This window comes from Motacilla alba, chromosome 2 (assembly GCF_015832195.1).
Source record: "Motacilla alba alba isolate MOTALB_02 chromosome 2, Motacilla_alba_V1.0_pri, whole genome shotgun sequence".
Lineage (NCBI taxonomy): Eukaryota > Metazoa > Chordata > Aves > Passeriformes > Motacillidae > Motacilla > Motacilla alba.
Window position 1 is genome coordinate 42,747,508 of NC_052017.1, and position 25,227 is coordinate 42,772,734.

General features: G+C 43.3%; 2 long non-coding RNA genes across 2 annotated transcripts; one reads left to right on the forward strand and one right to left on the reverse strand.

Moving 5' to 3' along the window:
- Nucleotides 1–1,220: 1,220 nt before the first annotated feature.
- LOC119698328 lies at nucleotides 1,221–18,804 on the forward strand. Its single transcript, XR_005256122.1, has 4 exons — nucleotides 1,221–1,343; nucleotides 13,391–13,783; nucleotides 14,646–15,629; nucleotides 16,065–18,804. It is a non-coding gene; the product is annotated as an uncharacterized LOC119698328 (long non-coding RNA).
- Nucleotides 18,161–22,213, reverse strand: LOC119698329. The gene is made up of 3 exons (XR_005256123.1): nucleotides 22,190–22,213; nucleotides 21,934–22,084; nucleotides 18,161–18,297 (listed from the first exon to the last, which is right to left on the reverse strand). It is a non-coding gene; the product is annotated as an uncharacterized LOC119698329 (long non-coding RNA).
- Nucleotides 22,214–25,227: the final 3,014 nt, after the last annotated feature.

Below are 25,227 nucleotides of genomic sequence, written 5' to 3' on the forward strand. Positions count from 1 at the left end.
GAGATAAAGACTGCCAGATCAAAGAGGGATATGTTGAAGTGAACAATGCCTGGAAATTATACCTTAAGCATTGCAAACACTTGTTGTCTGTACTCTATATGTGCATCAGGCTACAGGAGACAGCCCAGCCCAGGCTCCTTGCCTGCTCTTTCTTGAACCATGAGCATTTCAGCCCCTTCTCAGCTCCAGTGTCCTTTTCCAGGGAAAGGCAATTCTTTCCTGGCAGCCCAATCAAAGAAGCTCTTTGTGAATACTACAAACATGCTCCCCACACTGATATCTGGATTTTAGGCTGCACATTTATAATTTCCTCTGAGAAAAGCAAAATGACTCAAGAAAGAAAGTGCACAGCCCACCAAGTTATCTACTGTCCCCTCTTGTTTCAAGAGTGCAGAACTGGGAAGTGCTAATTCCTGCTGCTTGTTCTTTTGCTTAGTTTTCATGAGAAGTGTAAGCCAGGGTTGGAAAGAAACACAGTTACAGCTTTATTAGGATAGGATAGGATAGGATAGGATAGGATAGGATAGGATAGGATAGGATAGGATAGGATAGGAAGTCTGAGAGCACTGCAGCAGTGGCACTGCTTGACTGCCACACTGGTCACAGACCCCGGAAAGAATTTGTTGAGGTACTGACACAAATACACTGTAGATGCAGCAGCCTTTTGCCACAGGTATATTGGAGCAACTCTGCGAATTGCTACACTTCACTGCTGATATTTTCACTTGTCTACAGAGGTGTTGTATTCACACATTGTCTGGATTACCCAGAAGTAGCAAAACTATATTTATTCTAGGACTCTTAGTGCTCTCTCAGCCATCTTTCTTGGGATGGCAGTGCATGCCCTGGCTCTCATGTTCTTATTGCAGCAGATCAATACATTGCTGAGCATACCCAGCAAGCAGCTCTGCTTTCCACAGCTGTGCTGCTGGACTCTCTTGCAGCTCAGTTACAAGCAACTGGAAAGGGCAGCTGAAAAAACAGCTCCATAAAGCCTGGTAGCTCATCTAACCAAGCTTTAACAAGCCTATAGCACCTTCTGCTTGGATTCCTCATCTGGGCAGAGGAAGTGTGTGCGTGTGGTCTCCAGGAAACAGCAGCACATTTGCAGCTTCTGGCACTGCTCCGTAAAAAAATAAGCAATCTTTAAGGGTGACAGCTTACAAAAGAATTACTGCCTGATTCCCAGTCTCAGTATTCACACTCCTACCTCAGCTGCTGCTCAGTCCTGGAAACCTCCCTTTCCAAGTGTAACCCATCTGCCAGAATTCAACTGGCAACAACAAGGGCTGCACTCTAACTCAACAGAATGAGCCAGAAACCCGGAAAAGATTTACTACTTGGTGAGTTTTTTCTCCACTTGCAAAGAAAAAACAGGTATCTTAATTAATATTTTGTTAAAGGGGACAAAAAAATCTCTAGCAAGATAGGTAAGCAGTAACCATTGCAACTATTTTTTAAGGTAGAGCTGGAGTTTACACAACTTTTACTGTATTTTCTTTTGTGTGTGGCAGCTTCCAGGACAGAGGTTCACTTCCCTCTGCTTCCTTGCACTAGTTTAGATGAAGAAATTAAAATTCACTCTGTTGAGTTACAAGACCTGTACTGACCTGTGCAATTTGACTGTCAGCTGCTCCTTGCTTTGCCAGCACACTTCTGTTTGACCAGTCCACCCTGGGCAAAGATGTCCCAAGGCTGTTTGCTGGTCATTCTCAGGCATCCCTCTCTGCTTAGCAGATGTCAACAGGCACTTTCTCAATCTTTTCTCCCCAGGGAGTTCAGGAGAAAGGAATCTTTGGAGGGAATAGTGATGCCAGGCTGGAGCTGGCATGCAAAGCTGAAGGGATCTCACCAAACCATGCTGGTGTGAAGTGTCTGACCGGTGTGTGGCAGCCATGTGTGGCCAGCACAAACCTTCCTCACTAATCCAGAGGAAGATGTGCATTCCCACTGAAGATAAAAGCAGCCACATAATTAAAGACAAAGTTCTCGAGCAGGATGGCACCATGCTCTTACGTGGGTGAGAGTACCTTTGTATGAGTCTTGTCTCTCTTGGATTTATTTGATCTGTTTGCCACATCTCTTTTCCAAGGAACTGTTTAGCAAATTCCCTGTTTCCTTCAACCCCTTTCCCTCCGTAGCAGCAGTCAGATGTATGAACTGCTGCTAGCATTGTTGTACTCCATCTATTCCTGGAAACAGAACAAGTTGTGAGGCTACAAAAATTATCAGAAGCCAAAGGCAATTTATTTGGTTTCAGGGGAGAAATGCTTGTCCCTTTAGCTGTGTCACCATAAAATCAGCTTTAGCAATGGAACAGCCTTTGCTGTTCAGCTTGCCTAGGTGAAATCATATTCTCTCCTCACTCTTCCTCACTGTTGTGCTGCTTTGGCCAAGGTACTTAGCTGGGCCCCCCCTTGCTGTAGTGAGGCTGTTAACTGCATTGTTCTGCATCTTTCTTGAGCTGCTTCCCCAAGGTGCTCCCAGAGATTAAGGGTGTCTCTTCCAGGGATTTGGAGAGATCTTTGCAAGAGTAGTATTTGTTCTTTCTGAGCCATGAGGAACTCGCTTGCGGAGGGTACAAATCCAGAGTACCACTTTCCTCCAGCAGCACTGCTTGTTAAACAATGCTTGCTAGGGAAAAAGAAAGAAAGGGGAAAAGAAATAATGAAAATAATGGATGACATCCTGGACCACATCAGTTCTGTTACACTGGTAAAGGAGGAGGGATGATTTAAAAACTGTGGTGATAAGGATGTCCTAGTAAGTAACTGGTAGATTTTCTATCTGCTTTCCAGAGGATGTATCTTTCATTCTCAGGAATGCAGTAAACACTCTTCTTGTGCACTGTCAGCTGTGCCAGTGTCAATCACTGCAAATCCACTGGCCTCTCTGAAACTTTACTTCTTTATGGCAACTGAAGGTGTGACTCCACCACATACTGACTCAACAGACAAATCCATACGAAGACCTGACAAGGTCTGAAAGTTTGAGCCTCAAAACAAAACCAGAGGTTCACAACCAGTGCAAATGATTTTTCCCAAATAGCCTAAAGGAAGCTGTATTCCTGCATCTGATAGGCTCCCTGGGGGTCTGAAGTGTGTGCAGCACTGGGCGCCCTGGGACACAGAAGCACAGAGGTGTGACAAGCTGAGAGGACACAGGTGCACGCAGCTTTAGATCTCGCAGCAGGGTTTAGCCTGAGGCCAAAACAACAGCATTAGTGATGCCAGCAGTTGAAAGCTTAGTCTTTCTCTTGACATCCCATCCCTGCATGAGGCCAGTGGCACATACATCCCAGCAGTGGAATAGCTGGGCTCTCTCAAGTTACACAAATCAGACTTCCTTCCATGTGCTGAGGCTCACTCATAGCAGACCCTAATTTGGCTGTACTTGGTACCCAGCAGCATTACAGATCACAGGGAGGCTGTGACAGGGAGCAAGCAGTGTCTGGAAGGGCCACCAGGCCATCACTATGGCCAGGGATATATACAGGATGGCATAAAGGAACAAAGAAGGAAATAATAACAAAAATAGAACAGGAAAAATGAAGCCAAAATTGCACAGAAAAAAAGAAAAAGAAAAAGTGTTGGGAATAGAGTTGTTGAAAATGTCATTGCAAAGGTCAGGGCAGGCTCAGGGAGACAGAGATGACAGGAATACTAAGCACGTCAGGAAATGTAAATACGTTCTTTTTCCAGTGTTCATAGAGGGATAATGAGAGCAATGCTGGAGACAGCCTTACACTTTCAGGGGGAATAAAAGAAATAATGAAGGGACTCTGGGTAAAACCAGAGTGAGTGATGAAGGATTTGCTCTTGTTGCAAATCATTAAAGTTTCAGGGCAAGGATCCAGCTCCTGGGGATCTCAGCAATGAGCTGTGAGGAGCAGGGACTGCGCTGGACAGACGGACCTTGTTATGCTGCCACTGTGGTCATGTGGCAAGGTCAGGCAAGTGACGCAGTTGTAATGAATCAGGGTCCTTGAATTCAGCAGCTAGTGGGTCCAGCCAGATGGAAAACACCTGGAGAAATGTAATTTGATTAAAAATAGTCTGCGAGGGCTAACAAAAGAAAATCATGTTTAACAAATTCTATGGGAAGTTGTTGCTCCTGAAGTGGATGCCATTAAGAGCTGATGGGCAGATGCCGTGGGTGTAATTTACCTGGCCTTCTCTGCAACCTTCAGTATAGAATAAATGAATACATTAAATTTGCATTTATATAGCTCCTTTTTGTCCACACAAAGCACATTGCAAACATCACGTGGGCCATACAAAAGAGACATCCGTGATAAGTTGGGACAAAGAAATTATTGGGAAAGCAGGTCCTGGAGAGGCTGTGGGTTGGAGGCACGGTCTCCTGTTGGAGATGCATGAGCCACACCTGGCTACCCATAGTCTGTCCATAAAGATTCCACTTAATAATTGGAACATAAGCCTGCAGACCACTTGGAAATTTATAGAAGTGAATTCCTGCTGGCCAACTCACACAGGCCCTCCCTCTCTCCAAGGGGAATCCCCAAGCAAAGGTATTCTGGCTGTCCTTTATCCTTGTTTAGCTTTTAGGGTGTACACTGGTCTGAAGTAGCCTCATGCCTCCCAGGACCTGCAGCAGCAGCTGGAGCTGCAGTAGCCAGTACATCCTGCTGCTGCTGAGGATGGCTCACAATGAGCAAGTCCCTCAGCAAATTGACATAAAACCATCTTTGGGTGTCCTCTCCTACAGCAGCAAGGCAACGTACTGCACTTTGTGGAATCACCTAAAAGGCTCATTTAGAATTGACCAGAGTATTTTCATAGATGATGAGCATTTTACTTTAGTGAAAGACGGCACAATTGTTTCCAGGTGGCTGAGGTGCGTGTATATTAATCGTATCAAAATATTGGTATTTCTTAATTTTTAGTAAAGATGGTTGGCATGGTTCTACAGCTGAAAGTATTCCTGCAGTTGAGCCCTGTTGGCAATCATTTCAAGGTTAAGAAAGGCAGGAAGAGGGCTTAGAAAAAGTCAAAACCATGACTAATGCAGAAGAGTTAAAGATGACTTCTATGTCAGTCAGGCTGCTCATGGTCTCTGCCCTCTCCTACTCGATGTAGCCTTCGTTGCCCTAGTTAGGAAACTTCACAGTAATTGTGTCAGCAAGGACTTCAGCAGAGTGTTGCCATCAGGGCTGCACACGAGTTTGCAGTTCCTGGTTGCTGGTTTATGCTGTGAGCTTATAATCCTCTCATTGTCCCCAGGACTGATGTAACTCCATGCAAGCAGGAGGTATTGTCTCCCCACAGCTGTATGGCACTGTGAACACCTCTGTGGAAGGACTATCTATCAGTAACTTTAATGGTGCTAACCAGCTGGTTGTAATTTCCATGTGGCATTTTTTTTCTGTTTTAAAGCAGTATAAATTGCTTTGCCAATATAAATAACAGTAACTTAAAAGTCTGCCTCAAAGTTGTCTCTTCAAACAATCTCTGACTTATTCCAAAAGCAATTGTGAAACAATTGTGAGAAATTACACTGGCAACCAAAGACAAGCTGTCTTCAGAGTCTGATTTAAACAGATTATTTTTATTAGAAAACACTGGGAAGTGTCGGTGAGTGACAACTTGGAGAACTGGTTTATGGCAGTCCTTTCAACAGCTATCTCTCTGCACTTACTCCACATCAATCTTAAATGAGTGCCTCCTTCAAGGCTTATCTCATCTACTCCAATTTTAGAAACAACTTAATAAAGTGCATTTATCCCCTCTTATCCACATGGGAGCTTGGCTAGTCCTGCGTTTATGTAACTTTTATGTGCATCTCAACCTTGATCTGCTTTTCCTAAAAATACACTTATCAGCCTTTTGATGAAGGGCATTTCCTCCTCCTTTTTCATTCCCTGATGCTAACATCTCTGAGCTCTACTCATGCTGTTGCACTAAACTGTTCCAGTTTCACAGTTCAGCTTTTAATGAGGGCTGGTAATGGTTGTAGCAGGGTATTTGTGACCCCACTGCCTTCACGTTTTAGCATGTAAGGCACGAGGCACAGTCCCAGTGCTGTTTTGCAGGAAGGCAATGTGCCTTTCTCCCAGGATCCTACAGCCACTCGAGGTATGTGCATTTAGGACAAGCTCCTCAGATGGAGAGAGAGTCTGCCTGAAATCCCAGGTACCACATACGTATTCCTTAACATCAATATTGTTTAACAGTACCCAGTGTGTGTTTTAATGAGACTTGGCTCTTTCTTTGTGCCAGGACCAGGCTAGGCTCTGCTTCCATCTGACACTCCACTGAAGAAAGTCATACATTTATGGTGTAAGAAAAATATGTTTTGGCACATTGAAAAGATCTACTGTTTTTCTTCTGCTTTGGACTCAGGAATTTGCATTTGCAGCAGAAATATTGATATTCTTGTTTATAATGGGAAACAAGGATTTGTAATTTGGACTGACTCAGCTTCCAGGAGGTTTTTTACAGCCTCTGGATATTTCTCAGTAATTTTTTGTTATTGACTAGCCTTGGGGCCTGTTCTCTCCAGCCCTGCTCTCAGGAACACTGGTTGCAATTTTAACTTCTTTGCTCAGTCCCTGTCATTCGGTCTCTCAAGAATGGGGACAAGAGGGACCCAGCTGCATGGAGGGGATAAAACCCAAAGCTATCTGCCATCCTAAGCTCCACCTGTGTCTGTCTCACAGGGGATGCTGGACAATTCCCCAGCCCTCAGGGTACCCTGATTCTCACAGGGCTTCACGGAACTGTACCATGTGACTGCAGTGGCAGTGCTGTGGCTTTCCGCTTTAATTGGGCTGCTTTACTAAGTTTTTCTTTCTTTTTTGCTCCTTGATTTTGCCTCTCAGGTTATCATGGAGACCAGTTCTCTGCTCTCATATCCAGTATCCCACTATCAGTATTTTATACAAGAAGGGAACCCCCAGCAGAGCCATGCACCCCATGCTGCCACCCAAACTATGCACTGGAGGGTTCTTATGCTTACACCCCAAAACAGATCCTGCCTCTCCCCCACGTCATCCCCCAGCCTCCACTGCTGCCAGCCTTTCTCTCCCCCAGGATCTGGGGTGCACATTTGCATGTTTGTCGCTGTCCTTGTTTTTCCTGATATCAGCAACTGTTCCAGATGTTGCAGATGTGTACTGAGGAGCCCACTCAAGTCTAAGGCAGTTAAATGGTTTCAGGAATAGGCCACGACTGAGTTTTCAGGAGGTCAAAAATGGAGGCATTTCTTTCACGTATGGTCTTGTTTGCTTTGTGCTCTGTTCACTGACAAAAGCCACTGCTGCACAGTAGGTCTGTGTGGACTTGATGGGATCTCCAGCATTCACGTTTTTATGCATTGGAATAACGTCTGGAGGGACCTTCTGCTAGCCCATGTGTTGGCCACTTTTGAAAACAATAAATTCCTTTTGACCCACCAAAACAGAGCAGAGCATGGGCATTAGCAAGATGATTGAACAACCAGCTGTCCTTTCACCACAGGGATGGGAGCAGGGGATGAGCTGAAGAGGTAAAGTAGTTCTTTTCATGTTGGAGTAGGGAGCACGTAATAAAAAAGAAAACGTTCAGAAATAAATAACTGAGATGGCATTTCAAACAAAGCAAAGATATACACTTGCCTATTCCCACACAAAACCCTGTAAGAGTTACTGGGCAGAGTGAGGGCTGATCTTTGCTTTGTTCTCACCACAAAGATGCAAAAAGGGTTAGAAAAAGCAGGAATTTATTCTCATGACAAATACAAGAGTAATATTGAACTGTTTTATACAGTTCAATAGTGTAATCTGACTTTATCCTCCTGCATGACAGCTCTCAGCACTACATGAGTGCCCAGGCTCTTCCTCATGGGCTGCCTTTTGCAGTGACTTTGGCTGGGCAAGTATTGTCAGAGGATAACCAGGATGATCTTCTGACTTCTCAAGAAAGACTTTAAACCCCAATCCAGGCAAATCAAGGCTGCTGGCAACATTAGAATCTGTCTGGTCTTTCCAGGGAGTCAGTAGTGTGCGTCCACAGAAATTTGATCACTTCTTAGAGAGTAAAAAAGTGGTTTTTAACTGATTAATTAGCAATGGTGAAGTGGATTGGGCAGGTGGCTGGTTAACCTCTGCAACAGCAAAGCCTAGAGAAAACTCCCTGCAGCCCTCGCAGGCTAATGGGACACTCTGGTTGATGGGGACCATCACACTCCACTGCAGATACACAGAAATCTGCTGGACACCTGAGCCCAGGCTGCAGCATGGAACTGTGGGGCCACACGGTCCCAAGCAGGCTTGTCCAAGGCTTGGGAATAAAATGTCCCTCACCTTTCTTACAGTGGCAGAGCTCAGTCCCAGTCCCTTTACATGCATTATTCTGTTTTGGTGCATTGCACACAGAGACCAAGGGAAGACTACAGGGGGTGCTTACCAGTGTTTTTCCTGTAGAAGTCTAAAGCCAGAGGCCAAAACCCAAAGCCAGGTGTTTGGGGCAAAATGATTTTATTTCTTTATATATTCCAAATGGCTGAGCATTGCAAATTCAGCATATGTCACTGGTAGTGCAAGTCCTCAGCAAACATGGTGCAACTCCCCACAGTTAATGGATTGAAATAATTCCATGTCACTTTTATGAGAGGTCTCAAAATGTACAAGAGCCTACATTTACATCTGAAAATATCCTGGTCTTATTGCCTAATTTCTCAAAAAGTGCAGGACCTGAGTTACTTCATTCCATTACTAATCCTACTGTTCTATGAGCATATTGTAGCAGGACTCATTGCCCTTGCATTGTGGTCAAGCAACTAAAAAATGCCCTGTTTTGGAAGCTACCAGTGGTGGGCTGAGAGGGGGCATCCTGTGCTGCTTTTGCTGTTGAATTATGCTGAAACCTGTCTCTCTCACCAACCCCAAATCAACATCCTGATGGTGAGGCAACCAGAGATATGAGACTGGCAGTCAATCACTTTATACTGTAAAAGTCCTGTACACTCTCACATGGTTTGGTTCTTCCAACATATTCCTCTTTAGAGTGTGTGGAGATTCCTCCCTTAGGTAGGGGATGCCCCGCAAGGATAACCCTCAAGGCTGGGTGAAGGAGATTAGGCTCATGGTCGTTGGTATGGGTGTGTTACGTTGATCTCTATTTTAAAAATTGTTTCTTGCCTACTTTAAAATAATTACTTTAATATAATGGCTTTGGTATTATCCTATCCTATCCTATCCTACACTATACATTACTAGCAATTTTAGCTGTGCAGTAAATAATTCTGATTGAGATATTTTTGTCTAATCATTAGTAATAATAAATAGTTCACTTTGTATAAATAGATCTGATTTGCCATGCTTAATCCTTCTGGATTAAGTAATTTAAACTGCTGACAAAGTCTGGGGCTAAGATGGGATCCAGCTGCATCCAGACCCCTCTATGAGAAGTTTAGAAAGAAGGGAGGTCCTTTCTGCACTTTGTGACTCAGTGGCAGGGCTTCTCTAATAAGCTTTGTCTGAAGCTCCCACTCACATTCATGACACACCTGTATCCTAGGAGTAGAGAGGTAAAAGCTCGTATAAAACCTTTCATCTTTACTATTTGAGTAAGATGCTATCCAGCTGGTCCTGCTGTGCACAAGGAGCAGAAAGGAGAAATTCAGTGGACAAAGAGCAGTCTACATTAACACATCGTGCAGTGCAATAGGAGTAGATCTGCAGAGTGATGGAACTGGCACCAAGGACCACAGCTGGCACCATCCATCAGGTTACTTCACTTTGGAAGAGTTTCAATCTGGTCCCATCAATGGAGGTTGGAACTCATTAGGGACATCCCCACATCTTCCAGTTTACTTCCATCTGAAAAAATTCCAGTTTGTGCACTCTGTTATCATGCCATGATGCAAAGCAATGCATAGGAAGTGAAGAGGATCAGGATATTTCCTTTCAAATTTCACTGTTGATTTGAGCTAGAATTTGAACCAAAGCAGGACAACTCCCACACTGATTAAAGAAGCATATCACGTGTTTTCAGTCTATACATAGTTCTCATCAAGCAAAAAAAGGTGACAAAAGAGAAAACTCACAAGTCTGTTCAGCATCTGTTGCAGCATCTCCTGTGTTTTCTAAATGAAGTAGGAAGCCACTTCTTAAAAAGCTCTTGTGGGGGTTGTGTACATGTGAAATCACATGCTGAAGTCCTGGAGCTTGTTGTGACATTACATGAGCAGGGATAAGCTGTGCTAGGGGTTTTTTAGCTTAAAAGTATGGCTATTTAGTAAATGCTCAGAAAGTCTTACTGCATGATATGAAAAGGGCAAATAAAATTCAGGTTCAGCTTTTGTATTACAGTTTTCTCCTTGTTTTATGTATGTATTCCTGTTACCATCCATCTATCTTCAAACTGAACAGGTTTGCATTCCTATTTCATGAGACTGAAGAAACACATATTGCATTGATGAGAAATCTTTATATGTCCTTGAAGAAATCCAGAAAATCTCTGCCCGTAAGGACCTGGAAAACTTAAAACAGAGAAGATAAATTGTGGCTGACAAGGGGCTATAGGATGAGGCCTCTCTTTGAGGAAAGACCTAATAAATTCAAGGTGACATGCAAAAGTTTTCAAAAGGAGATAAATTCAGAGGTCTGTCTCACCAGGAGTGTGTGTAGCAGGGAACACAAAGAGCCTTCCTGCTTACCAGGGCAGAGGTGACCCATCTCCATCTTCTTTCTCTAGAACTTCCTGCTAAAAACCTAGGCTCATGCCCTTGTGAATTTACCTTGTTTCCTCACTCTTCATGTGACAAAACACCCCTGGAGGACATGTCTATTTTGTCCAGTGTGGTTTGTACTGTGGCAGCATCTCCTGGGAACTCAGTGCTGCCCAGTGCTCTGCAGCCTCTCACGCAATAGGGAGAGCACAGCCAGCCTGAGCAGGGGGGCAGTGCTGAGGGGTCAGTGCAGTCTAAGATTCATGGGACTAAAAGCAGTTGAATATTAAGATGAGATGATAAGGTAAAACTGTCTAGTCTCAGCCACTGGAGGTTGGGTGTATTTTTGGTCAAAACCTGGCTGGAGAACTTAGGATAAGGCTTCACACCCTGCACAGCAGGATAGAGACAAGGGAGGGAAATCAAGAGCAAGGTTGAGCCTGGCTGTTGGCTGGCTGGGTGTTAGGGTCTGCACCAAGGTGTGTAACTACTTTTGCAGCAATCCTGCAGTGAACAACAGAAAAATTCAGACCCTACACATGTTTCATGGATTATAGAATAAAAGAGGTCAGAAAGCTTGGAATAATCTTGCCCCATTTCAATCCATAGCAGGGGTAACCAAAGTCAGTCAAAGAGTGGAACACTCAGGACCTTGCCTGGACAGTTACTGTTAAATCTGTGCTCCAGCACTTGACCTCTCTCATGGTGAATTTTTTTCTTCCTCTGTCCAAATTATATCTCAATACAGCCTGTGCCTTGATTTTTTTTTTTTTTTTTTTTTTTTTGCAATGCCTCACATTAATCTGCTCCCATACTACAGAGCTGCTCCTCACAATCAGCCCCAGCCCCAGGACTGTCCCAAGGAGAGGATTTTGCATCTATTTTTGCTCAGCCTCAGGAGGTTACTGCCAAGATGTGGTCTCATGGGTCCCCAGCCAGCCTTTTTTAGAGCAGACCTCAGCTAGTACAGCTAATGAGGGCTTACTACAATCAGCAGTAAAACCATTAGGACTTGTCTTTGAATTTAGAGAAAAGCACTAACACCAAGGCAGTCCTCTAGAGGATGTCATAAGAAAAAGGACGTGAAAAGACATAGAAACTGTCCTGCTCCCTTCAGTCTTTCCTTGGATGATTAGACCAGAAAACTATGGTGAGTACTAATTTCCTACACACCATGGCTGCACACAAGCACACTCCAGCCTTCAGCAGGGCCTGATGCCATGGTCCCTGAACAGAGACCTCAAATCCCTGCACTGTGACAAACGCAGTCTTGCTGTGGAACAGGAGGAAAGTGTCCACTCTCAGGGATCAGCCACTTGAGGGAGCCAAGATGACATGCACTAAGAACTGACACACTATAAGCATTTTTGGAGTGTTTCAGCCAGAATCACCTCTTCTTCTGTAATATTGGGTCAGAAAAATCTGTTGGGTCAGAAAACTCTGAGATCTTCTGTCCCGATTTAAATGGTTTTTATTTGGCTTCCAAATGAAATCTTGCACAATTGTGCTCAGTCTGCCCCTTTTGATAACTTTTGATGGGGTGGGTGTGTGTGTGTGCAACAGATCTGATAGCTGTTCAGAAAGTCTAACATTAACTTTCTACTGGTTGCATGAAAAGAGACAGAAAATAGTCATGAAAATTGGTAAAGTAAGGTTCCTCTTGTCAGTAAATCAGTTAATGTAGTTGGAAAAAAACCACAACCACTTGGCCTGCAAAATTTCCTTCCTACTTTCCTTCCTTCTTCCATCCAAGCCTACTGTCACTATTTTAAACATCTGACTCCCCAGAGAAGAAAGTTACGAGGAAGTCATAGGCAAGTAGTTATATGCCACAGGAAATCAGGATGCAGTGGCCAAAGAGATACTCATTTAGATATCACACAGAGACTTTTTCAGTACGGTTCACTTTTCCTGTCAACGCTTCTGCATGATTTCCTTTCCCCAAGACCCAGGGACTATTTTCTCCCATCTCATGAAATCCAATTGTTATCTTCATCTTAAACCAATGTTTTCAATATTTCAGGAACATTATAACTCGAAGGAGAAAGGTCAAAGACTTAACCTGTCCTAGATTTTAGCCAATGGGATTTACCACACAGTGAAGACTTCATGGGGCCAGGATACTTCCTCATTTTTGTGTCTCACAAGAATTCTTGCCTTTCTTGATAGGACTTTGTACTACCCAACTCACAAGTTTCAGTCTGAGTGTCTGAATTCCAAGCTCCTCAGTGACCTTGCGTGAGGGTGGTGGGACCTTGTATCCATGGCAATCGTGTTCCTGAAGGACTGTGGTGTCTCCAAGTCATGACATGAGCAAAGAGGAGAGAAAACCAGGAGGCAAGGGGGTGGGGGGCAGAGCCACCTAAAAGAGAGGATTACATGCAACACTTGCCTGGCACCTAAAAGGACCGCCACACTCCTCCCTCCCAGATTGTGTTAAGATGTAGACCTGTGTGGGTGTGTTATGGACAAGACTGGTTCTTGCAGAGACTCTTAAAGGAAAATGGCAAAACATTGTTATAGTTTTGTAAACCATTGTTCAAGTTTCCTTTAAAATGCTGTTCAAGTTTCAAAAGTTATTGCTAAAAGTCTACAGAAGTGACAACACAACCCTTTGATATTACCTGTAATTCATCTCCATGCATACTGGGAAATAGCATTAGAATTTTGGCAGTGGTGTTACATTACAAGCTCTCATTTGTGTTTCCTTTTCCCCCAGGCAGTTTTATTTCTTGCCCACATCAAAATGCAAGAGGCCTGTTCCATCCATCAGGACCATGGCATGCAAAGGAGGCGTTATCAAAATGCATCTTGCATCCTGGCATGGAAAACTTGGTGTCAGTAGAGATATTTATCAAGTGTACAGAAACACAAAGTTTCCATATTAACAGATACTGTATCAAATAAATGAATAAAAATAATAATGAATGACAGCAATGAAATCATTGCTATATACTGAAACATAGCAGCAGCAAGCCAGTGCCACTTGACTGTGAGAATAACCTGAGAAAGACCCCCTGGGGGTACAAATAGGATTACCACACGACAGAAGGATGATAATAAGCATCATGCCTCTTGCCCAAAACAAGCCTTTCTTCTGAAAAGACAGGAGGTATGTATTCAAGAACACTAAAGACATGTGCTTTCTAAAAAGACCTCCTTTTGCAGTGCCTGTGTGCATGTATCTTTTACTCTCTCTCTCTTCATATCCCTATATATGTAAACACTCATTATTTCTTTCCTCACCATTAAGAAAGGAAAAATGGCCAATAGGTAAAATGCCTATACATGAAGCTTCGTGACATTAAAATGTCTCCTCACAGCAGTTCCAGGTATGTACTGAAGAAGCTGTTGCAAAAGAATAAAAACATCAGTACCATTCACCTTTTGCTTGTCCTTGTGTTCAGGAAAAATGTGCCTTTATTTAGAAAACAGAATTAACACTGAAGCAATTTTCACATCACTGGTTCTTCAGCCTCCTCAAATATTGCTTGTGGTATTTGCTTTTTTTGCAAGAGAACGGGGCCTCATAAAAGCAATCACAAGGATGAAAATGTTCTCAGCAGGAGGAAATGGGATTATCAAAAAGCAGAGGAGTAGGGTTTATGAATGTTTTGTACTCTTGAGCATCCTTATGCCATTTGAGCTATGTAGAGTGTTAATAGATAAACCTAAAAATAAAGAGATAGACCTAAAAATAAAAGTACATTATTTATTAACTTATTAAGCTTTCTTAATCAGGACCTGAGTATGTTTGGTTAATAAAGATACCAGATCACATCCATAGGAAGACACGTGGACATAAATTGGCTGAAATGGAAATCTTTGGGAGGCCATTCAGGAATGCAGACACTGAGTTACCTTTTTCTAGGGAAAATACATAGAATAAGTTTGATGGCATCTCTTTGGCATCCTATACCTGCCCTTACTCTGCTTCCCCTAGGGAGATACGAGTAATTCCAGATTTTTTTCAGAACAAGATCTGCCTGAAGCAAAATGTGATTCAAGGGAAATACGATACCGAAGAGCAAATTAAATGCAGAAAACAAACCACTGAAGGCTGTTTGTTGGGATCTCATGACCTTCCAGGCCTTCGGCAGAGCAAAACAAACTGCTGGATGCACCAGAGTAGAGAGGTAATTTACAAGCTGGAGAGTGTGGATCAGCTTTCTCAGGCCACCTTCTCATGAAGGTTGCATCTTTATTTGCAGCCTAGCTATGCTGAAGGAGAGAGATTAGCAGGAGAGGCTGGAGTGATGGTTATTGAGTCTGTGACCTGATGCCTTTTTAAGATCCAAGGAAAGAGATGCACAGGTTCCTGGAGAGGTTTGGTCTGTCTCCACACTGATCCCTGTGGCAGGCCTGGTGCAGGGCCTTGAACATGGTAACGAGATTTGTGGGAATCAGACTTTTATGAAGACTGCTCACTGTTACCATTTAATCACCTCAGTGATAGCTGCTCATGGTGACGTAGCTCAGAGCTTATGTAAAAAAGCATCAGAGTTGAGGACTTGGGAGCTAGTGGTGCTTTTCGTGGGCTGATGGGCTTTGAAAGGCAATGGCTCTCCTTTTGCCCAGTTAAAAGTCAGAGGAATGAGAGTGGTGCTATTGTCCTTTGTGGTTATAAAGATTTCATTCTGACTCCTCCAGCCAGGCATCTCCCTTCCCCATGCTAATCAACCCTTTCTCTCATGATAAGACCACCTCAGGACAGTCTGACTGTACACCAGGAATGAAGGAATGAAGGCCAGAAAGAGAGCACAAAAACATACAGCAGAATCATGGAGAAATGTTTTTCAAGGGGACAATCTTGATGATGAAGGAAACCTCCAGACCATAAAAAAGCTTGCTTGGTGATGAAATAGGAAGGGAAAAACTTTTTCCTCTGGATGTTCCTGGCTGCCAGCTAAACTCTCTGGTCATCCTAAAGAAAAGAAGTCTTTACCTCAAAGCACAAGGTTTTGTACAGGCTTCATACTTTTGCTCATGAGATTATTCATTAGGTTTTGTTTTTGCTTTTTTTTTTTTAATCCACTTAACCCCAGAGGGCCAAAACCTGGTGTGACCTGCATTGAAAGATCAACCATTGCCTGTATTTTAAAAGGAAATCCTGCCAAAAAAAAAAAAAAAAAGAAAGAGGGGGGAGGAGAGCAGGGGCATGTGTTTTGAGCTCATGAGTTTAAATTTTATATTTTAAGAGAAATTATTTTTTTATGATATACCTGTCATATTATGTCTTTGTTTTGAAATGTCACATCATCCAATGTGGTAATTGCATGCAGCGGTTATGTAATTGTTCCACATATTTCTAAAAAATATTTTATTTCTCTATTTCAAATTTGTATTAAAAAAGCAATAAATGGAAGATTTTTTTGGATGTTATAGTGTGGCAGGTACCTCCTGGGGACAACAGTTATTCATCTGACCTCAACAGGCCCCCAAAGGCAGCTCAAAGCTCAGGAAGTTACATCCTCCTGCTCCTTGCTGTGGAGGACAACATGGAACACTCGTGTTGGAATCAGAAGTTAATATCTTAAGGGTAAAACCCCCACCCTCCTCTGTGTTCCCTGTTGCTGTGTGCAAAGCCCTCTTTTGTCTTCAGGCCCACAAAACAATCTGCTCTCTTCAGCTTCACCTGACAGGTCAGGCAGTAAAATACAGGATTTAGGTTGTTGCATTTAGGTTAGAAAACTGACTTTAAATGGAGCCTCATACTTTATAACTCAGTGTTTATGAGTGCCTGCTCTGAGAGGCTGAAGAGAAGCATCACATTTTCTTTCCTCAGTTGACTGAATTGGGTGTCACTAATTTCCATCTCCTGAAAGCAGGCAAGAACAAAATGACTGATATATACAGGAGCCCCCCTCACCCCCTCAAGGGAGTAAATGCCAAAATAACTCATCTGAAGAGCTCCCCTTCACTGGAATGCCACCTAATGCTAACCATGATACCAGAGTTAATTGCAGCAGTCAGCCGCTGCATTTCATCTACAAGTCCCGCTCAGTTTAATTAACCTTTGGGGAATTAGCATTTTGTTGACTTACAGTACCTGCTTTGAATTTCTGGCAGTGTTAGAGAAACACTGTGACTTGTTTCACTCAGAGAAGAGTGATTGCCCAAAGGCAATGCCTTTTAAAGAATGGTCCCTGGGCAGCAGCAGGCTGATCTTGAGTCAGAAGAGTCTGGAAAGAAAGAGCCCAATACATCTCCTGCCACCTGACTCATGCCCCACTGTTCTGGAATTACTCATGCACCCCCACCATGGGGTCAGGTGTAAATTTCTTACTCCTCCCAGAGTCTCCTGAGCATTTTTCATACTTGTTCATCACTTTGTGTTTACAGTAATTTCCAAGCACCTCCTTCCAGCTGGCAGTGTTCTGCCTCCATTTACCAAATAACATCCATGTTCTGCCTTTGAAAAATCACCAGGTGACCACCTTCAGGTTGCAGGAAATGATGTCCATCCCAGGAGAGAGCAACCTACTGGACACATCCATATGTGCTCTGCCCTGGCACAGTGAGCTGTTGGTAGCTCCAAGGAAGTGTTGTCTGGCCAGGAAAGAGAGCTGCGTTTGGTTAAGCAATGTATGTCTTGGGGCCTGCAGCTATCTAAGAACCAGCTTGACCTTGGAAAAGGTGTTGGTCAGGTGTTGGTCCTTAAATCAGGCTGACAGGATTATGTCCATCAAAGGATGTGTTTCCAGCCTCTCTGAAGAGAGCTGTACTCCCACCTCCTACCATGTGTCACCTTTTTGACTTACACTTGTTCTGTGGCTTTTTCCCCCATTGTTTATCTCTGGGCGACATCTGAGGAACCACTGCAAGGGGCATGAGATGAGATTATTGCAGGTGGCCAGAGGGAATGACAGCCGTGAGAGCTGTGGCTAGTCGGGCTGGTGCTTCGGCTGGAAGGGAGTGATGCAACTTGGGGTACCGAGAAGGGACGTTGTGTTGATACTGAGTCACCCACCCAGAACTGTTTAACAGACCTGTGGATGTGGTGCTTTAATAGTTAGACTTGATGATCTTAGAGGTCTTCACCAAATTTAATGATTCTACTGTTCAGTGATGTGGTACTGGTTAGTTGCAGGCTGAGGATACAGGATGCAAGAGGTCTCTGAATGCTGCTGAGTGGTGTCCACACTGGCATGACTGACAACCTCAATATCTTGCTGCCACTTACTATTTGTCTTGCTTTTACCTGTTTTTACCTTGTTTTTACCTTGATTCAGCCACCACAGCCATATCTGAGAGGAGAGAGCAGCTGGCCAATGTGTTTGTCCCAGAAGATGGGGGAGCCTAGCCCAGCCTTGCCAGCATGTGCGCAGTTCCAGCAAGGGAAGTGGGCCTGGCCTCACCAGGAGCAGCCTGTTCCTCCCAGGACTGACTTAACCAGCCTTATACCATGAACTGACCTCCTACTGTTCTCCATGTCAAATGGATCCCAAGTTTCTCACCTGGGGATTAAACACTGCCTGTCTGAAAGTCTCCTTCTTCCAACAAGGGAGGACATCTTTAGGGCAGCAGCACACAATGCACTCGCAGCAACTCCCTCTGCAGCAGGTCTGACCCTGGCCTCCTACCATCCACTCCGTGCTTGGCTTTCTCCCCTGTCTTTGGAGAGTGCTGAGAAGAGAGGAAAATCAATGAGGTTTTGTGAAATAACTGTGGATTGTGCTCTGGGCAGAGAACTGAGAAAGCACATTACAGATATTCTGGAGTGACAGGATTCATGCAACATTTGAGCTTCTGCCATAAGCTCTCAAATTAATGTGCTTTCATCTTTACCTCTGATATGGGGAACTTTATGTGATCTACTGTAAAAACTGTTTTCTGTGAAAAGGAGAAGAAGGGTATCATCTGTGAGAAATGGGAAGTACTGGTTTTCCCATAATCACTTTTCTTTCCCTACCAGAGATCTATAAACTTCTTACTCAGAGGTCTGACCATGGTTTAAGAGCACAAATAAGAAACACAAGAGACAAAATATAAAAAAGATGGACGTAGGCTGTTGGGAAAGCTGATGCACAGGCATCCAAATATTGTCCTGTTAATTTTGCAGTCACTTCAGAAGACAACATAACATTTACATCCTTTGCAGAAAAAAAAAAAAAAAAAAAAGAAGAAAAAAAGGAAAAAAGAAAAGCAGCCTGCTATCAAAGGAGTTGTCTCTGGCACATTTTTTGACTGAGGTTTGGCAAGGCTTTTTATCCCCTCTACAGGTGTATCAGCCTTGGTGTGAAATAGAATTGACGCTGGTTTATAAGAAAAGGTGATAATTTGAGGCATATTTTGGGCTGTTTGTCTTGAGAGAATTTGGTTGAAAAACCGTTCTTTTCAACGGCACTTTTCAACATTGCTAAACTACTATACCATTCATATAGGAGTTGCTGCCATGTTGTCTGAGACTGCAATTACCTGACTGCCTGTCTATTTATACCTGGAAAATTATTTGGCAGCAAATGAGACCATTAATTGCATACCAACCTTTTATTTTATGAGAAAGTGAATAAGGGTTATTTTGACTGCTTCTGTTCTGCATTTATAGGGTGTGAGAGTACAAAAGGGTCCTTGCTTCATCATGTTTCTATTTCCTATAAACAGAGATGGTCACAGTTTCAGAGATTGAAACTGTATTGGTTACTTTGCCAGGGAAAATATTTTATCATTTTTTTGTTTTTACAAATAAACACAAGGTTTTATTCACCAGCCCACCTACACTCTGTTTTGTCAATGGAGCTGCAATAGAGCAGCACTGGTTTTATAAAGGCTTGTTATAGTGTAGTACTAACTAATATTTTTCCCTCTCCTTCTAGCTAATAAAATTCTGTCATTTGGGGTATTCTTCATCCCTCCCTACCCTCCTCCAGTCCAGGATATGCCTCATACTACCCTGGGGAAGAGTGGAGGTTTGCATCTTCAAAAAAGCACTTCTCTTCCAAAATCCAGCCAACACATCCCACCCTGCCACATATTTCTCAGTACGAAGCATTTGGCTGGGCTATTCAGGCCTTAGTTTTTCACCTAAAATGCAAGGAAATCCCCAGCTGAGATTATAGTGCCATCTCCATTAATTATGTACCTAACTCTCATTGCTCTGGAAGCAGAGACAATCCCCTGAGCTCCTTGGAGTTCAGTCCTGCTTGATGCTTGTCTGCACAGGCTTCTTCTGCTTGACTGGCTGCAGCCCCCACCCTGCCAAACCTTTCTAGCCCTGTGGCAGGGACCAGGCCTTCAGGAAATCCTTTCTGAATGTCAGCCATAACAAAAATCCCTCAAACCATTAGCATCACACTTGGCTGCAACTGCTCAGGTTAAACCTCTACCTTCCTGAAACACTTTATTCATGACCTTTTGCATTTCCCTTCACATGGTCCTTCAGTTAAAGAACAGCAGAGAGTGTGTGAAAGTGAAGGCTGCTCTGGAGATGATGGATGAGGCTCCCCCTGCTCCCCACCGCTTGCAGCCCGTGAGTCATTTGCTAATTTCCTCCGCTAAAACTGACAGACAATTACCTGGCATTTCATCACAGCCAAACAGATTCTTTTTTTTCCAGAGCTCACTGTCTATTTTTTGATAGCAATGACTACTGCCTACAACATTCTCTCTCAAATCTTTAATATTTTATTGCTATTGCTTTGAGTTCTTGCTCTCTTTCTTCTCCCAGGGTTAAGATAATTTAAATGTAATACTGCACAACACAATGTGTCTTGTGTCTTTGCTGCTCCAAATCTTCCTCTGTATCTGCTTCGTTACAGCACATTACTCAAGAACTCTTCTGTTAACTGCTTTATATAAATATTGGAACAAATCATGTTATTAATGAGTATTTTTAAAGGTTGGGGTTTTTTTGTAAAGACAACTCAGTGACTCTCCAAACTGCTTCCCTCTTGCAGATAATGATGATGTTTAATTTAAATGTAGTATTTATAGTTTCATGCAATAGCTAACAACAATCCCAAATAATGCCAAACAATCCCAAATAATAACAAACAAATTTTGGAGAGCTTCTCCCTCCTCCAAACCCTTTGGCTGGACTCAGCTTCACTAGATGGAGCATTGCACTGTTTGGCAGACAGCCCAGGTGCCTTTTCCCTTCAGTGGGAAGGTCTTCTTCTTTGGGTAATCTGGGCCTATGGTAAATCCCTCCTCAGCATGCCTGGTGCTCAGGGCAGCCCTGTGCTCTGTAGCTGCTGCCTGTGATGACACCACTGGCAGATCCTGCCTGTCTGAGCTTCCCAGGCTCAGGGACTTCTCTGCTGACCACATGTGGGACTGGGACCAGCTTTAGAGACAGCTGCCCCAAACTGAGGAGCTGTACAAGCAGAGCCATGGCTGTGAGGGAAGGACACTGTGCTCTCCCAGCAGCTGATAGAGGGGAAGAATTTTAGAGCCTCTCTAGTTCAAACCAACAGCAGAGGATAATTGGCCTGGGATCTGCTGTAATGAAGGTCAGGGATGTTTCATGCTCAGTGAGAAAACCTTCAGTCACTCCACCCTTCTAAGGACTTTGAGGACATTTTGTAATGGTCATCTGATACTCAGTTTTGATTCTTTTCAAACTGATCAAATGCCCTATTTTAAAACATAAGATCTTCCTTGCAGAGACTCTCCAGCTTCAGAGAAATTGTGTACCACACCATTTTAAAAGATAACTTATTTGGCATTGTAAAGAAAGTACATTCTTCCCAGAGAACTTGTGGATCCTCCATCCCTGAAAGTGTTCAAGGCTATGCTGGATGGGGTCCTGAGCAACCTGGTCTAGTGGAAGACGTTCCTGTCCATGATGGAGGGGTTGGAACTAGATGATATTTAAGGTCCTTTTCAACCCAAATCATTGTATGATTCTACATCTGGGCAAAGCTAAAATGGTCTCAGGAGCTGATGATATATTCCCTTCCTAGGAGAGCCCAAAGAGTCCCAAGCTCTGTGCTTTGATTTCATCATGTTCTCTATATGAAGCCATCTCCCTCTCAGCTTTTCAATGTTTTGATATGCTAAATCTCTGTCATTTATACCACATTGGTTAGCTGTGAATGCACTTTGGGAAGTGACTGCAAAGCCCTGGTAGGTTTTGCCCATGGCCAGGAGGGCTTCATGACCTAAAGAAGTTGTGTGTTAAAGCTGATGAATACTTTAGTCTACTCCTTTACACTTTTTTTCAGGTTAAAATTTATTTCTCGCCATCTTAACCCATGTTTCTTTCCTGGTAATTATTTCCTCACTTTCTGGCATTAAGTTTCAGAGAACAAGCATATCTACCTTAAGAGAGCCCTTCTTCTCATCGACAGTGATGTCTCTATCCCTCTGCTGGTCCTTGTGAACCCATCTGCACCTGCATCCACTGATCTGCATCTTCAGCACCACAATCAGAGCTGCAGAAAATACACCAGGCTTTGGAAGACAAATCTTACTGTAAGGCATGAAATGCAGAAGAGTGGAAAAATTAACCAAATCAGTCATAACTCAGGAGTAAAAATATGACGTTAATGAATCTATTTTCAAAACTTATGCACACCTCTTGCTCTTGGCTAGATCTTAACAGCTGGCAGGAACTCAGATGATAGAAATGTTTCCTGCTCTTATTTACTCAACTAAAAATAGCTGTGAGTGTTAAACCACCCTAGCGCTTCAACCTAACACTTCTGCATTCTGTTCATGCGCATGTATAAATGTATACATAATGGTGCATATTTTATATGTAGTTACATACACACATGTAAAATGCATGTGAAACATGTATACAACGCCCAAATGTGTGCACACATGTATGCATGCACACACACACATGCACACATGAACATACAGAAGTGTTTTGTGGTGCTATTTTGTATGAACCTGAATGTCCAGCCAAGTGCAGCCATATAAAAAAATTCATGTATTGTGTGACACTTTCTGCAGAACTAATGGCTTATCGGTAGGGTGTTTGCTCATTCCGACTTCTGTAACTTTATAGAAGTTGAGCTGTCACTTAAGCTATCTTACACTAAGGTGATTAATTCCTCTTCCCCCACCTGCAATTCTAAAGCAGCGCTTGGTAACAGCGCGGGTTCGTAATCATAAAGTATTGATGTCACAAGCATTTATTGCCGGGGTAATCACAGGAGGAAAGGTTACTGCCTATGTATGTGCACATTCATATGTATGACTTCTGCCTATTCTTTGTGTCTCTCCTTTTGATTCCCCAACACATCAAAAGCCTTGTGGAGGACCCAGCTGAGCAGCCACCCGCGGCGGGAAGACACTCCAAGATAGTTTGCCATCTTATCACAATGGCCCAGAGAAGGCAGGTGGTCTTCCCATCTGGGCTCTCTGAAAAGGACTACCTAAAAGCAATTGCTTGAATTTCAGTGCTCCCCAGGATTATGTTGAGCCCTTCCTTAACGTGCCTGGGTTTGTTAACATGCTGTCCTAGGCTGGTGAGCAGTGCAACCCTCTGTCATTTCATGCAGGCTCAGTTCCTTTGTGTGCCTGCTGAGCATAAGGGGTGGCCAAGGGCAGTGGAGAGTGGATGAGTCCCTCCCGTCCCAAGGCTTGTGAGCCAAGCCTGGCTGTGGCTTAGGGCTGCCAAAGGAGCTGCTCTGGCCTACAGCCCTAGCAGAACATCTCAGCAGATTTCTGCCCCACTCTGCCTTCAGTTGTCCCATGTTTCTGGTCTTTGAGACATACACTGCTGGGAAACATCCTTGCAACTTCTGAATTAATCACGCCTCTTTATCAAGCCAGAACATGACAAATCCTTGAGCATCCTGAATCTCAGACTCATCTCATTTTGTGAATAACATGGGTCAAATGAAGGCACAAAGATCTCGGGAGTGTGAGGATGCCAGTGAGAACAAAGCAAACAGGAGGGCTTTGTTTCACCACCAGCTGGTGAAACATCAGCTGGTGCAAATCACCCTTTCACATATTGTGGGCCATTGCAGTTGGTGACCCCAGTCAGATGATGAATACATCCTTCTCTGACTCATCTTTTATTCCTGAAGCCACTTTTCCTCTAAGGTGGTCTATGGGCTGTCTGTGTAGTTAGGTCACTTCTACAAGGTTCACTGCTGATCCTGGTAGCCTTCAAGCATGACCATGCTCCAGAGTGAAAGCAAACTTTGCCTTGATGAATACATCATCATGAAATAAAAAAAAAAAAAAGCCCAAAGAAACCAAATGAAACCAAACACAAATTGTGTGAATCTGGGAACTGGTCTTCTTGGAACTGGCTCAAAACAACTGATGATCAAATCCTAAAAGTTTGTGACTGTAAGTTATGAAAATGGAAAAATATCTTTTGTTTCAAGAAGCCCTGTCCCCTATAATGGTCTAACGCAAAGGCTCCGGGAATCAGAGGGAAGTGTTTACTGACTCTAATGAGAGGAAGGCAGAGGCACTGGGGGTTGTAAAATAACGGTTTTTCTTCATTTGATCCAATCAATTTAGACAAAGAAATGCATTTTTAAAGGAAGAAAATATGCACATTATCTGACATGGCTGACTCTAAATGCTGAGCCACTGTGATCAGAACCTGTGCCATTATTAGTGACATGAATAAAAAACAAGAGCATGAGGCAGACATAATTCTCAATTATTTTTGCATACAACCCTAAAAACTGATGCATGAAAAAAAACTCTTCAGAGAGAGCTCAGAAATAGCAGAAACAAACAGTTATCTCAAATCCCATAGAAATAAAAAAAAATGTTACTCTTAGTGAAAAATAGTATCATCTCTGTTTTTTGCAAAGGGAAGGGGCTTGATGGGGGAGATGACACACAAAAGCCTCCAAATATACTTCCTCACAATAAAAAAACAAATCTATGAAATGTATAAAAACAAGATGGAAACACTAACCCTACTATCTTCAGAGCTGCTGTGTGGATTATTATGGTACTTGAACCACAGCCCTATACAACAAAACTCTGTTCAGCCCAGTGGACATTGGCCTTTCTTCATGCCCATCTAGATGAGCCTCTTCAGCAGAGTTTCTCTAAACTTCTGTCCTGAACAGGTGTGTTCCTACAACAGGGCTCTGGGAAAGACATCTTTATAGCTCTCCTTCAACTGTGCTTTCCCAGCTGTCTCCACATAAGCAGGATCAAATGCCATTTGTAAAAGGGGAAAAAAAAGAGGGCAGAAGCCTATACAGAAACACTTGAGCTCCTTAAAGTGCTGCGTCTGCGCCGACACCAACTCTGTCCTTTTTCAGTAACCCAGTACCACTTAAAGGGTTTTCACTAGAGCCTTTTCAAATGTCACAATGTGGCCCCAGTTTCAGTTCTGATCACAAGCTAGACTGAACTGCCATTAAAGGATGGGGTAAAATCAATCCCCACACCAAGCAGGTCCCAGTTAAATATGGGAAGTAAACATCATCCATTGCAGCAGACATCCCACAGCCAACTTCCAACTACCAACAGGTACATCTGCATCTGGAGGCCTCCACTGACAATGGATAGTTTTTAGGCATTTGCAGCGCACAAGGATGGCAGTTGCCTGTTTTGGGATAGATGGGTGAAACCCCACCCTTACCTAAAGGAGCCTGGCAAAAACCTTGCAAAGATCCCACT